The following is a 15,363-nucleotide window of genomic DNA, read 5'->3' on the forward strand; positions in this document are numbered from 1 at the left end:
GCCACCGCCCCCTCCCATCCCTCATTCCACCTCCACCATTTTGAGGGAACGCCTGGTGTCTGCTGGCTGATGGGAATCTATTACACTCTCCACGTTCAGCATTCAATCTTTTTAAGGGCTATTGGGAACTGCCGTGTGTTCTAATTTTATAATGGGCAGTTTGAGCGATGAGCTGATAGGTGCAAGTTTTCAGGCTGGTTTTCTCCTGTGAGCTATACTATGTGTTGTAATTCTAAAAGCTGCATTTGTGTAGCAGTTTAGTACACCTGTGTGGAATGGAAAATGACATTATTGCACACATTCTTTATTGATGCTCCCTCAAACTCCTCATAGTAACTAAGTCAACTTGATTTCTTGCAGCTTTTCCCTGTGGTTGAGTCCTGGGGGCAAGACCTGGTTTTCCGATTTCAAGCTCCGTATGTTGGGAAGCTGGACAGATGTGAATGTGGAGTCTGTATGGTGAGTGAGCAAGTACGTTTCTGACATGAGCAGTGTTCTTTTTGTATACATGGATGACAGGAACCAAACAGAAGAGGTACCAGCGATCAGTCACAGTTCAGACCGTAACACCAAATGGCACCCATAATTAAAATAGATGGGCAGAGAGTTGTTTACAGCTCACCTCTATTTGTATAGATTTAATGAACTGCCACAAATCCTGTGTTTGATTTGAATGTTCAAACCTTGTCTGATGTTTAGAGAGCTTCCAGTTTAGAGAGCTATTTATCACTAGCTTTATTGAGCTTATTTTCTTGTGATGCTGCCCATAGTCAGTCAGAGGATGTTTCAGAAGGACAGGAGCTTTATACCATATGTGTTCCTGTAAGGGTCTGAGTTGTGTTAGCGATGCCCCACTTGAGTCACTTACGTGCTAATTATTTTTGAGCAGATTCTGCAGAACATTAGAGGATTCTAAATGACTCCTGAAGTTAATGAATTATTTTCTACAGGTGGGAATTATTCTGTACTCTGGAGTAATTGGTTGCTTTTCTCTGACATTCTCTGACTGTGATGCACTATTTGTCATTGTCCTCAACCTGCTGCCTTTGTGGCCGGCCATACAATGCTTTCCTATTGTCATTTCCCTTGGTTACACTTTTACCTACCCTGAAGTAAGAGTGAGCATCTTCAGCACTGGCTTCTCTTCCTATTCCTGTACCATACTTAATATTTTCCAATAATGTGTCCTTGGACCCCTTCTCTTCCTTCTCTACACACTGCACCTTGATTACGTAGCCTGCAGGCGTGGGGTTATAACCTTGGTAACCTATACAACTTGAGTTTGAGTGACCTGTATTCTATCCATTACATAGGTTGCCTACTTCCACCTCCAAGAACTATCAGCTTATGTGCCCCTGAAATCTTTATCACCTCCAGACTCAATTATTTCACTGTACTCCTAGCCCACCTGCCATCTTCTACCCTCCATAAACTTCATTTCATCTGAAATTCTGCTGCACTATCCTGTCTTGCTTGCCCAGTACCCTGACCCGGCTGACTCTTTAGTGCCTCAGTTTTAAAATTCTGAACCTCATGTTTAAATTTCTTCATGGTTTTGTGCCTCCCTATCTCCGTAACCTACTTCAGCCCTAGACCCATCTTTCATTCCCGAACTCTTTGTTCTCCTGACTCTGGCCTCTTTTGCACTTCCCCCTTGATTTAGCCCACCATCGGGAGCTGTGCCTTCAGCTTGTAGTTTATCAGGTAGACACGTGCAACAGCTTTCTTAAAACTTAAATCGGGGAAAAAGAATCCCATGTATTTCAAGGTATTGTCATGTTGTATGTTACTTTGTCCATCACACTAGAGAGAGACGGTGGATTAATGGTAATATCACTGGACTAGTAACCCAGGCTAATGCTCTGGGGACATGGGTTCAAATCCCGCCATGGCAGCTGGTGGAATTTAAATTAATTAAATCTGGAATTGAAAACGACTCTCAGTAATGGTGATCATGGCAACTATCACTTGTAAAAACCCATCTAGTTCACTAATGTCTTTTAGGGAAGGAAATCTGCCATCCTTGTCTGGTCTGACCTACATGTGACTCCAGGTTGACTCTTAACTGCCCTCTGAAATGGCCAAGCAAACCACTCAGTTCAAGGGCAATTAAGGATGGGCAACAAATGCTGATTTGCTGGTGACGCCCACATCCCATGAAAGAATAAATGAAAAAAAAACACTAGAACCATTACAAATACTTGCCGTTTGTACCCTACAGCTCAAGCCTGTCAACTTACAAGGAATAACAAAATTGTATTGCTGGTTGATTTTCACAATTCAAGCTGATATAACACGAGCATTTGACACACCCGCTATTCATGGCATTAACATGCAAGTATGTAATGGGAAGCATAAATGTGTAATAAATATATTGAAAATGGCCTGTTGCCCCAGGAGGCCTGAAATCATGTGTCATGACTTTAGGGAATGCTTGCCCATTATTAAGTTGATTTCTGTAAATGCCAGCTTTCTTTTAAGATAGGCTATCGCTCGGACACAAACTATCAATCCCTCGTCGGATTAAAGATATGGAATTAGTCAAGGCTTTCGAGATATGTAGAGACATGAATGATCAAATTCACCATTAAATGATGTAGGTTCAGTGAGATTGTAGGGTTCTCTGGTACAACTGGAACAATGTAAATCATAAAATTTGACATCCTTGCAGAGATCATTGACTTCTCTTGAAGGTGCAGCAGGTGGTAAAATTTGTAATAGAGCCAGGAATGAAATAACTTTGAGGAGAATTATTTTATGGTAACTGTGGCTAAAATTATTTTTGTGCCCCTGGTTTGTTGATATGAGGGGGGTGTGGTATTGTCACTGGGCTAGTGCTCCAGATTCCCAGGGTAATGCTCTGAAGACCTGGTTCAAATCCCACCATGGCAGATGGTGAAATTTGAATTCAATAAAAAATCTGGAATTAAAAGTCTAATAATGACCATGAAACCATTGTAGATTGTTGTCAAAACTCATCTGGTTCACTAATGTCCTTTTAGGGAAGGAAATCTGCCATCCTTACCTGGTCTGGCCTACATGTGACTCCAGACCCACAGCAATGTGGTTGACTCTTAAATGGCCTAGCAAGCCACTCAGTTCTGATGGGCAATAAATGCTGACCCAGCCAGCGATGCCCACAACCCATGAACAAATTAAGAAAAATGAGGAGAAATGTTTTCACGCAGCGAGTGGTTAGGGCCTGGAATGTGCTGCCCGAGTGTGTGGTGGAGACAGGTTCGATTGAAGCATTCAAAAGGGAATTAGACTGTTATCTGAGAAGAGAATGTGTAGGGTTACGAGGAGAAGGTGGAGGAATGGCACTAGATGAGTTGCTCATTCTGAGAGAAGGCGCAGACACGATGGGCCAAATGGTGGTTTCCTGTGCCATAATAATTCTGTGGTATGTGGGGCTGGCAGGGGAATAATTAATTTTTTTTATTGGCCCATTGACATCGTATTTTGTGATGTGAGCAAGTTGAGTTAACACCAGTCTAGGTTCCTTTTCCTACTTCCCTTGGGGAATGTCTGGTTTCCTTGTGGTGACTAGTGGTGATTGGGCATGTGAGATATCAGAAGTACAGTATTAATACCTTTCTTCAAAATAAACAGTTTTACTGAAAATTGGGAAATAGAGTTATAACTTCTGAATTCATTGCATCTGCCAAGAATGCAATCTTGAAGTAAAATTTCTATTTCCCACAATTAAAAATGAGCTCTTTGCCCTCTTCTTTTAACATGCAATTTAATTGTTGCTACCTTTGAATTGTTTTACATAAGAAACATAACATAAGAAATAGGAGCATGAGTAGGCCATTCGGCCCCTCGAGCCAGTTCCGCCATTCAATAAGATCATGGCCGAATCTGATCGTGGCCTCAACTGTGCTTTCTTGCCAATCCCCTGTAACCCTTGACTCCCTTATAGATCAAAAATTTGTCTAACTTGGCCTTGAATATATTCAATGACCCAGCCTTCACTGCTCTCTGGGGTATAGAATTTCAGAGATTAACAACTCTTGAGAGAAGTTGTTCCTGCTTGCCTCTAAATGGAAACCTCTTGTTCTGAAACCGTGCCCTGTAGTTCTAGATTTTCTCACAAGGGTCCTTTCAGCCTCTACCCTGTCAAGCCCCTCAGAATCTAGTCTGGTTTTAATAAGATCACCTCTCATTCTTCCTAACTCCAATGAGTATAGGCCCAACTTGCTCAACCTCTTCCCATAAGACAATTGTTTCATCCCTAGAATCAATCTCATTAACCTTTGCTGAATTCCCTCAAATGCAAGCATATACCTCCTTTGGTAAGGAGATCAAAACTGGTTGCAGTACTCTAGATGTGGTCTTGCCAACGCTCTATACAAATGTAGCAAGGCATCCCTACTTTTATAGTCTGTGCAATAAAGGCCAATGTCCCATTTGCCTTCCTAATTACTTGCTGTACCTGTATGCTAACTCTTTTATGATTCATGTACAAGGGCATCCAGATCCCTCTGTACCACAGCAACATTGAAGCTATTTTCCTTTTTTATGCTTACAGAAGCCCTTACTGTCTGCTTTAATATTTTTTGCTAGTTTATTTGCATTCTAATCTTTTTTTAAGTGTATTTTGCTGATTTCTAAAGTTTTCCCAACATTCTGGCCTACCACTGATCTTCTCAGCATTATATGCCATTTCTTTCAATTTAATATCATCTTTAGCTACTTCAGTTGCCCACAGATGATGCATCCATCTTCTAGATGCTTTCTTTCTCGATGGAATATATCTGAGAGTTATGAAATATCTGCCACTGCTTCTCTATCACCTTGCCTTTTAAATTACTTTCCTAGTCTTTTTGAGTCAACTTTATCTTCATATCTTTGTGATTGCCTTTATTTAAGTTTAAGTTTAAGACACATTATTTTCAGACCCAAGTTTCTTACCTTCAAAATGAATGTGAAATTTTATCATGTTATGACCACACTTGGCTTGGAGGATCCTTCACTGAGACCATTAATGAATGATCCTGTCTCATTACACATTACCATCTATGCTTAAAATACTGTTGCCTGGCTGGTAGCAGAAAAATATTGTTCCAAGAAACTGCCCCGAATACACTCGATGAACTCATCCCCCAGACTACCTTTGCCAATTTGATTTGTCCAATCTATATGAAGATGAAAACCTCCCAAGCTGATTGAGGTACCTTTCTTGCAAGGGTTCATTATCTTTTGATTTGCACTCTCTCTTACAGCATAGCTGCTGTGAACCTTAACCTTGTGCCAACAGACAATGCTGAGATTGAGCTTTTTTGGAGGCATTGTACGTGTTATTCTCCTATCAGTTTATGGGGTAGTGCATTATTACACCACCCTACAGGGTTGCTGTTTTGTGGAAGGTTGAATTGAACTGCAAGTTAAGAAATGTGCAGTTTACATGGTCTTTGTGGGATTTAGGGTGAAATCAGTGGCCTGCAGAACTGTCGAAGGGTCATGAAGACTCGAAACGTTGACTGATTTCTTTTCCGCCGATGCTGCCAGATCTGCTGAGTTTTTCCAGGTAATTCTGTTTTTGTTTTGGATTTCCAGCATCCGCAGTAGCTTTTAGTTTTTTGTTTTTATCACTGGGTTGGGGCAGTGTGTTAGGGTGCAAAGTCAGATGGGGCCTGGTTGGAGCAGTGTGTTTGTGTGATGTTAGATTGGTCCTGGGTTGGAGCAGCGTGTCAGTGTGCTGTGTTAGATGGGGTCTGGGTTAGGTCAGTGTCCTGTGTAGATGGGGTCTGTGTTAGGGCAGTGTGCTGTGTTAGATGGGGTCTGGGTTAGGGCAGTGTGCTGTGTAGATGGGGCCTGGGTGAGGGCAGTGTGTCAGTGTGCTGTGTTAGATGGGGTCTGGGTTAAGGCAGTGTGTCAGTGTGCTGTATTAGATGGGGTCTTGGTTAGGGCAGTGTGTCAGTGTGCTGTGTAGATGGGGTCTGGGTTAGGGCAGTGTGTCAGTGTGCTGTGTTAGATGTGGTCTGGGTTAGGGCAGTGTGCTGTGTTAGATGGAGTCTGGGTTAGGTCAGTGTGCTGTGTAGACGAGGTCTGGGCTGGGGCAGTGTGTCAGTGTGCTGTGTTAGATGGGGTCTTGGTTAGGGCAGTGTGTCAGTGTGCTGTGTAGATGGGGTCTGGGTTAGGGCAGTGTGTCAGTGTGCTGTGTTAGATGTGGTCTGGGTTAGGTCAGTGTCCTGTGTAGATGGGGTCTGTGTTAGGACAGTGTGCTGTGTTAGATGGGGTCTGGGTTAGGGCAGTGTGCTGTGTAGATGGGGCCTGGGTTAGGGCAGTGTGTCAGTGTGCTGCGTTTGATGGGGTCTGGGTTAGGGCAGTATGTCAGTGTGCTGTGTTAGATGGGGTCTGGGTTAGGGCAGTGTGTCAGTGTGCTGTGTAGATGGGGTCTGGGTTAGTGCAGTGTGTCAGTGTGCTGTGTAGCTGGGGTCTGGGTTAGGGCAGTGTGCCAGTGTGCTGTGTTAGACGGGTTCTGGGTTAGTGCAGTGTGTCAGTGTGCTGTGTAGATGGGGTCTGGGTTGGGGCAGTGTGCTGGGTTAGATGGGGTCTGGGTTGGGGCAGTGTGTCAGTGTGCTGTGTTAGATGGGGTCTGGGTTTGGGCAGTGTGTCAGTGTGCTGTGTTAGATGGGGTCTGGGTTTGGGCAGTGTGTCAGTGTGCTGTGTAGATGGGATCTGGGTTAGGGCAGTGTGTCAGTGTGCTGTGTAGATGGGGTCTGGGTTAGGGCAGTGTGTCAGTGTGCTGTGTTAGATGGGGCTGGGCTATGGCAGTGTGCTGTGTAGATGGGGTCTGAGTTGTAGCAGTGCGTCAGTGTGCGGTGTAGATGGGGTCTGGGTTAGGGCAGTGTGCTGTGTAGATGGGGTATGGGTTGCAGCAGTGTGTCAGTGTGCTGTGCTAGATGGGGTCTGGGTTAGGGCAGTGTGTCAGTGTGCTGTGCTAGATGGGGTCTGGGTTAGGGCAGTGTGTCAGTGTGCTGTGTTAGATGGGGCCTGGGTTAGTGCAGTGTGTCAGTGTGCTGTGTAGATGGGGTCTGGGTTAGGGCAGTGTGCTGTGTAGATGGGGTCTGAGTTGGGGCAGTGTGCTGTGTAGATGGGGTCTGGGTTAGGGCAGTGTGCTGTGTTAGATGGGACCTGGGTTAGGGCAGTGTGCTGTGTAGATGGGGTCTGAGTTGGGGCAGTGTCCTGTGTAGATGGGGTCTGGGTTAGGGCAGTGTGCTGTGTTAGATGGGGCCTGGGTTAGGGCAGTGTGTCGGTGTGCTGTGTAGATGGGGTCTGGGTTGGGGCAATGTGCCAGAGTGCTGTGTAGATGGGGTCTGGGTTGGGGCAGTGTGTCAGTGTGCTGTGTAGATGGGATCTGGGTTAGGGCAGTGTGTCAGTGTGCTGCGTTAGATGAGGTCTGGGCTAGGGCAGTGTGCTGTGTCGATGGGGTCTGGGTTAGGGCAGTGTGTCAGTGTGCTGTGTTAGATGGGGTCTGGGCTAGGGCAGTGTGCTGTGTCGATGGGGTCTGGGTTAGGGCAGTGTGTCAGTGTGCTGTGTTAGATGGGGTCTGGGTTAAGGCAGTGTGTCAGTGTGCTGTGTAGCTGGGGTCTGGGTTAGGGCAGTGTGTCAGTGTGCTGTGTAGATGGGGTCTGGATTAGGGCAGTGTGTCAGTGTGCTGTGTAGATGGGGTCTGGGTTAGGGCAGTGTGCTGTGTTAGATGGGGTCTGGGTTGGGGCAGTGTGTCAGTGTGCTGTGTTAGATGGGGTCTGGGTTTGGGCAGTGTGTCAGTGTGCTGTGTTAGATGGTGTCTGGGTTAGGGCAGTGTGTCAGTGTGCTGTGTTAGATGGTGTCTGGGTTAGGGCAGTGTGTCAGTGTGCTGTGTAGATGGGATCTGGGTTAGGGCAGTGTGCTGTGTAGCTGGGGTCTGGGTTGGGGCAGTGTGTCAGTGTGCTGTGTAGATGGGATCTGGGTTAGGGCAGTGTGTCAGTGTGCTGTGTAGATGGGGTCTGGGTTAGGGCAGTGTGTCAGTGTGCTGTGTTAGATGGGGTCTGGGCTATGGCAGTGTGTCAGTGTGCTGTGTTAGATGGGGCTGGGCTATGGCAGTGTGCTGTGTAGATGGGGTCTGAGTTGTAGCAGTGCGTCAGTGTGCGGTGTAGATGGGGTCTGGGTTAGGGCAGTGTGCTGTGTAGATGGGATATGGGTTGCAGCAGTGTGTCAGTGTGCTGTGCTTGATGGGGTCTGGGTTAGGGCAGTGTGTCAGTGTGCTGTGCTAGATGGGGTCTGGGTTAGGGCAGTGTGTCAGTGTGCTGTGTTAGATGGGGCCTGGGTTAGTGCAGTGTGTCAGTGTGCTGTGTTAGATGGGGTCTGGGTTTGGGCAGTGTGTCAGTGTGCTGTGTAGATGGGGTCTGGGTTAGGGCAGTGTGTCAGTGTGCTGTGCTAGATGGGGTCTGGGTTAGGGCAGTGTGTCAGTGTGCTGTGCTAGATGGGGTCTGGGTTAGGGCAGTGTGTCAGTGTGCTGTGTAGATGGGGTCTGGGTTAGGGCAGTGTGTCAGTGTGCTGTGTAGATGGGGTCTGAGTTGTGGCAGTGTCCTGTGTAGATGGGGTCTGGGCTAGGACAGTGTGCTGTGTAGCTGGGGTCTGGGTTAGGGCAGTGTGTCAGTGTGCTGCGTTAGATGGGGTCTGGGCTAGGGCAGTGTGCTGTGTAGCTGGGGTCTGGGTTAGGGCAGTGTGTCAGTGTGCTGTGTTAGATGGGGTCTGGGCTAGGACAGTGTGCTGTGTCGATGGGGTCTGTGTTGGAGCAGTGTGTCAGTGTGCTGTGTTAGATGGGGTCTGGGTTAAGGCAGTGTGTCAGTGTGCTGTGTTAGATGGGGTCTGTGTTTGGGCAGTGTGTCAGTGTGCTGTGTAGATGGGGTATGGGTTGGGGCAGTGTGTCAGTGTGCTGTGTTAGATGGCGTCTGGGTTAGGGCAGTGTGTCAGTGTGCTGTGTTAGATGGTGTCTGGGTTAGGGCAGTGTGCTGTGTAGATGGGGTCTGGGTTAGGGCAGTGTGTCAGTGTGCTGTGTAGATGGGGTCTGGGTTAGGGCAGTGTGTCAGTGTGCTGTGCTAGATGGGGTCTGGGTTAGGGCAGTGTGTCAGTGTGCTGTGTAGATGGGGTCTGGGTTAGGGCAGTGTGTCAGTGTGCTGTGTAGATGGGGTCTGGGTTAGGGCAGTGTGTCAGTGTGCTGTGTTAGATGGGGTCTGGGTTGGGGCAGTGTGTCAGTGTGCTGTGTAGATGGGGTCTGGGTTAGGGCAGTGTGTCAGTGTGCTGTGTTAGATAGGGTCTGGGTTTGGGCAGTGTGTCAGTGTGCTGTGTAGATGGGGTCTGGGTTAGGGCAGTGTGTCAGTGTGCTGTGCTAGATGGGGTCTGGGTTAGGGCAGTGTGTCAGTGTGCTGTGTAGATGGGGTCTGGGTTAGGGCAGTGTGCTGTGTTAGATGGGGCCTGGGTTAGGGCAGTGTGTCAGTGTGCTGTGTAGATGGGGTCTGGGTTGGGGAAATGTGCCAGTGTGCTGTTTAGATGGGGTCTGGGTTGGGGCAGTGTGTCAGTGTGCTGTGTTAGATGGGGTCTGGGTTAGTGCAGTGTGTCAGTGTGCTGTGTAGCTGGGGTCTGGGTTAGGGCAGTGTGTCAGTGTGCTGTGTAGATGGGGTCTGGGCTAGGGCAGTGTGTCAGTGTGCTGTGTTAGATGGGGTCTGGGCTAGGGCAGTGTGTCAGCGTGCTGTGTTAGATGGGGTCTGGGCTAGGGCAGTGTGCTGTGTCGATGGGGTCTGTGTTGGAGCAGTGTGTCAGTGTGCTGTGTTAGATGGGGTCTGAGTTGGGGCAGTGTGTCAGTGTGCTGTGTAGATGGGGTCTGGGTTGGGGCAGTGTGTCAGTGTGCTGTGTAGATGGGGTCTGGGTTAGGGCAGTGTGTCAGTGTGCTGTGTAGATGGGGTCTGGGTTAGGGCAGTGTGGCAGTGTGCTGTGTTAGATGGGGTCTGGGTTGGGGCAGTGTGTCAGTGTGCTGCGTTAGATGGGGTCTGGGTTAGGGCAGTGTGCTGTGTAGCTGGGGTCTGGGTTAGGGCAGTGTGGCAGTGTGCTGTGTTAGATGGGATCTGGGTTAAGGCAGTGTGTCAGTGTGCTGTGTTAGATGGGGTCTGGGTTTGGGCAGTGTGTCAGTGTGCTCTGTAGATGGGGTTTGGTTTGGGGCAGTGTGTCAGTGTGCTGTGTAGATGGGGTCCGGATTAGGGCAGGGTGTCAGTGTGCTGTGTTAGATGGGGTCTGGGTTAGAGCAGTGTGTCAGTGTGCTGTGTAGATGGGGTCTGGGTTGGGGCAGTGTGTCAGTGTGCTGTGTTAGATGGTGTCTGGGTTAGGGCAGTGTGCTGTGTAGATGGGGTCTGGGTTAGGGCAGTGTGTCAGTGTGCTGTGTTAGATGGGGTCTGGGTTAGGACAGTGTGCTGTGTCGATGGGGTCTGGGTTAGGACAGTGTGTCAGTGTGCTGTGTTAGGTGGGGTCTGGGCTAGGGCAGTGTGCTGTGTCGATGGGGTCTGTGTTGGAGCAGTGTGTCAGTGTGCTGTGTTAGATGGGGTCTGGGTTGGGGCAGTGTGTCAGTGTGCTGTGTAGATGGGGTCTGGGTTGGGGCAGTGTGTCAGTGTGCTCTGTAGATGGGGTTTGGTTTGGGGCAGTGTGTCAGTGTGCTCTGTAGATGGGGTTTGGTTTGGGGCAGTGTGTCAGTGTGCTGTGTTAGATGGGGTCTGGGTTAGGGCAGTGTGCTGTGTCGATGGGGTCTGGGTTAGGACAGTGTGTCAGTGTGCTGTGTTAGATGGGGTCTGGGTTAGGGCAGTGTGCTGTGTAGATGGGGTCTGGGTTAGGACAGTGTGTCAGTGTGCTGTGTAGATGGGGTCTGGGTTAGGGTAGTGTGCTGTGTAGATGGGGTCTGGGTTGGGGCAGTGTGTCAGTGTGCTGTATTAGATGGGGTCTGGGTTGGGGCAGTGTGTCAGTGTGCTTTGTTAGATGGGGTCTGGGTTAGGGCAGTGTGCTGTGTAGATGGGGTCTGGATTAGGACAGTTTGTCAGTGTGCTGTGTAGATGGGGTCTGGGTTAGGGCAGTGTGCTGTGTAGATGGGGTCTGGGTTGGGGCAGTGTGTCAGTGTGCTGTGTTAGATGGGGTCTGGGTTGGGGCAGTGTGTCAGTGTGCTTTGTTAGATGGGGTCTGGGCTGGGGCAGTGTGTCAGTGTGCTGTGTAGATGGGGTCTGGGCTGGGGCAGTGTGTCAGTGTGCTGTGTAGATGGGGCCTGGGTTAGGGCAGCGTGCTGTGTAGATGGCGTCTGGGCTGGGGCTGTGTCAGTGTGCTGTGTAGATGGGGTCTGGGTTGGGGCAGTGTGTCAGTGTGCTTTGTTAGATGGGGTCTGGGCTGGGGCAGTGTGTCAGTGTGCTGTGTTAGATGGGGTCTGGGTTGGGGCAGTGTGTCAGTGTGCTTTGTTAGATGGGGTCTGGGTTGGGGCAGTGTGTCAGTGTGCTGTGTTAGATGGTGTCTGGGTTAGGGCAGTGTGCTGTGTAGATGGGGTCTGGGTTGGGGCAGTGTGTCAGTGTGCTGTGTAGATGGGGTCTGGGCTAGGGCAGTGTGCTGTGTTAGAAGGGGTCTGGGCTAGGGCAGTGTGTCAGTGTGCTGTGTAGCTGGGGTCTGGGTTAGGGCAGTGTGCTGTGTTAGATGGGGTCTGGGCTAGGGCAGTGTGCTGTGTTTGATGGGGTCTGGGTTAGGGCAATGTGCTGTGTTTGATGGGGTCTGGGTTAGGGCAATGTGCTGTGTAGATGGGGTCTGGATTAGTGCAGTGTGCTGTGTTTGATGGGGTCTGGGTTAGGGCAATGTGCTGTGTAGATGGGGTCTGGATTAGTGCAGTGTGTCAGTGTGCTGTGCTAGTCGGGGTCTGGGTATTTGCAGTGTGTCAGTGTGCTGTGTAGATGGGGTCTGGGCTGGGGCAGTGTGTCAGTGTGCTGTGTTAGATGGGGTCCGGGTTTCAGGCAGTGTGTCAGTATGCTGTGTAGATGGGGTCTGGGTTGGGACAGTGTGTCAGTGTGCTGTGTAGATGGGGCCTGGGTTAGGGCCGTGTGCCGTGTGGGGGCCGTGTGCCGTGTGGCGGCCGTGTGCCGGGCTAGATGGGGTCTGGATCAGGACAGTGTGTCAGTGTGCTGTGTCTGATGGGGTCTGGGAAGGGGCAGTGTGTCAGTGTGCTGTGTCTGATGGGGTCTGGGAAGGGGCAGTGTGTCAGTGTGCTGTGTCTGATGGGGTCTGGGGCAGTGTGTCAGTGTGCTGTGAGATATAGATTCTGGGTTGGGGCAGTTAGTGTGCTGTGTTAAACGGGGTCTGGCTTGGGGCGGAGTGTTAAATGACGTCTGACTTGGCGCTGTGTATTATTGTGCTGTGTTAGATGAGATCTAAGTTCGGGCAATGTGTCAGTGTGCTCTCTCTGGGCAAGAAAGCAAATTTGGTTTGAATTTTTATCCGTTCACTGTTTTGCATGCACATTAATCAAAGGTAGATTGATGAAGTTTAGATGGTTATATTCATTCTCGATCTCCCAGGGTCAACCTTGTCTAACTTGTGAAATAGTCAAATCTATGCTGGTGTTTTGCACCGTAGGTGAAATAAAGGTTACTGTTGATTATATATTTTTTGTTGTCGATAGTGCTGGGCCCATGGTCATGCTTGTGGTGTAGGGAGTTTGCACAGTGTTCTGGCAAATATTCTTCCCTCAATAAAACTACCATTTGTAGTTGAATTCGTTCAGTTATTGTGGGATCTTGCCATGCATAAATGTTCTGTTAATTTTTCTTAAATAACAGTCACTGCGCTTCAATGTTCTTTAATCATCTGAGCATGCTGATACCTGAGATGCTGAAGGCTCTGGATACTGCAAAGGCTATGGGTCCTGGCAATATTCCAGGAATAGTACTGAAGGCTTTTGCTCCAGAACTTGCTGCAGTCCTAGCCAACTGCAACACTGGCATATACTCGGATATGTGGGGAATTGCCCAGGTATGCCCTGTATACAAAAAGCAGGACAAATCGAACCTGCCCAATTACTGTCCCTTCAGTCTACTCTCAATCTTCAGTGAAGTGATGGAAGGGGCCATCAGCAGTGCTATTAAGCAGCACTTGCTTAGCAATAACCTGCTCACTGACGCCCAGCTTGTGTTCCGCCAGGGCCACTCATCTCCGTTACAGCCTTGGTTCAAACATGGACAAAAAAGCTGAACTCTCGAGGTGAGGTGAGAGTGACTGCCCTCAACATCAAGGCTGCATTTGACCGAGTGTGGCATCAAGGAGCCCTCGCAAAACTGGAGCCAATGGAAATCAGGGGGCAAATTCTCCGCTGGTTGGAGTCATACCTAGCACAATGGAAGATAGTTGTGGTTGTTGGAGTCAGTCATCTCAGCTCCAGGACATTACTACAGGAGTTCCTCAGGATAGTGTCCTCGGTCCAACCATCTTCAGCTGCTTCACCAATGACCTTCTTTCCATCATAAAGTCAGAAGTGGGGATTGTAGGGGGTGGTGGTGTGTGTCAGCTTCACCTCTGACTTCTGAGTGGTTCGAATCGCTCCCACTCCCTGGGTTCTAGACCTTGGACTTATTTGGGGGTTGTGACAAAGTGCAGCAGACAACTGGTTTTGGTGCAAGCAAAAAACTGGGTTTATTGAAGTCACATATGAATTTATAACATTAGGATTACACTGAGATTATACAGACCTACAAAGTACACTTAGTTAAGAATGGGGAACACACGGCATAACAAGGGAAAATCACGCTACTAATCCCCTTACCCTTGTCCCACCCCCAAAACCTAACTAAATTGAACTGGGAGAGGTCAGGGATCATGCTCACCAACCAGGATTCCTTGACAGTTCTAAATCCAGCCAGGTAAGCCGGTTGCAGTTTTGGGGTACGCTCTTTGTGTCCTCTGGGGCCTGCCGTCCCCACGTGGTCCTGGTCTGTGGAATCTGCGAAAGTTCTTCAGTTGGGTGGAGGGCGCGGTTCTGGGTGGTCGATCTTCGTGGAGGACTACGCCTTGTCTTCGGTTGAGCCTGCCACCCTATGCCCCTCGCCGTGATGTTGCCTGCGGACCTGCAAACCTCCAGATCTCCTTCCTCCGCTTGGCTCAGCTCCCTGCTTAAACTCGGCTTCAACCACTCCCAACTGCTCAGTGCCCTGTGTCAGCTTTCAAAACTGCTCACCCTTCTGTGTCCCTGCCCAAAACAAACACTTCAGATCTCCTGGCCCAGTTATACTGTTTTTTTTCGAATTTCTTATCTCAATCCAAATCAAGGTTAGTTCTTTGTTTGATTTTGGTGGGCTTCCCCAGGTGATTGTTGTCTTGTTGTTTTTAATGGGCTTGCATGATGTTTATCATTGTCTTCCTGCCCCCGTAACTAGTCTTGAACTGAAAGCCATTGTATATGTGGAGTATTGATGGGTTTGCATAATTGCATTGATTGTGGTCTTCCTGCCTTAGTAGTTAGTAGCGATTATTTATGCAAGATTTTAATGGGCTTTAGTTTAAGTCTTTCCCTGGGTTGATTGCTTTAAAGGGAAGAATGCGTATTCTGTCCCCTCAGTCCAAAAGTCATATCCTTGTTGATATGAAAAATGTGGGAATTTTGAGAACCCTTCAGGATATTCGCTGATGATTGCACAATGTTCAGCACCATTCGCGGCTCCTCAGATACTGGAGCAGTCCATGTCCAAATGCAGCAAGACCTGGACAATATCCAGACTTGGGCTGACAAGTAGCAAGTAACGTTCGTGCCACAGAAGTGCCAGGCCATGACCATCTCCAACAAGAGAGAACCTAACTATTGCCCCTTGACATTCAATAGCTTTACCATCACTGAATCCTCCACTGTCAACATCCTGGGAGTTACCATTGACCAGAAACTGAACTGGACTAGCCACATAAATACTGTGGCTACAAGAGCAGGTCAGAAGTTAGGAATCGTGCGTCATACAATTCACCACCTGACTCCCCAAAGCCTGTCCACCATCTACAAGGCACAAGTCAGGAGTGTGATGGAACTTGCCTGGATGAGTGGAGCTCCCACAACGTTCGAGAAGCTGGACAATATCCAGGACACAGCCCCTGCTTGATTGGCACCACATCCACAAACATTCTCTCCTTCCATCACTGACGCACAGTAGTAGCATCTACAAGATGCACTGCAGGAATTCACCAAAGCACCTTAGCACCTTCCAAACCCATGACCACTGCCATCTAGAAGGACAATGGCAGCAGATAGATGGGAACACCACCACCTGTAAGTTCTCCTCCAAGTTACTCACCATCTTGACTTGGAAATATATCGGCTGT

General features: G+C 48.8%; 1 protein-coding gene across 3 annotated transcripts in view; it reads left to right on the forward strand.

The window, feature by feature from the left end:
• Positions 1–356: 356 nt before the first annotated feature.
• LOC144674167 (EVI5-like protein) overlaps positions 357–15,363 on the forward strand; it is a 106,462-nt gene continuing 91,455 nt past the window's right edge. For all 3 annotated transcript variants that reach the window (XR_013574481.1, XM_078535655.1, XM_078535654.1), the window contains exon 1: positions 357–459. The gene's annotated coding sequence lies outside the window, so the exon portion shown is untranslated. The remainder of the gene's footprint in view (positions 460–15,363) is intronic.

The sequence above is a fragment of the Cetorhinus maximus genome, unplaced genomic scaffold, assembly GCF_964194155.1.
Source record: "Cetorhinus maximus unplaced genomic scaffold, sCetMax3.hap1.1 HAP1_SCAFFOLD_578, whole genome shotgun sequence".
Lineage (NCBI taxonomy): Eukaryota > Metazoa > Chordata > Chondrichthyes > Lamniformes > Cetorhinidae > Cetorhinus > Cetorhinus maximus.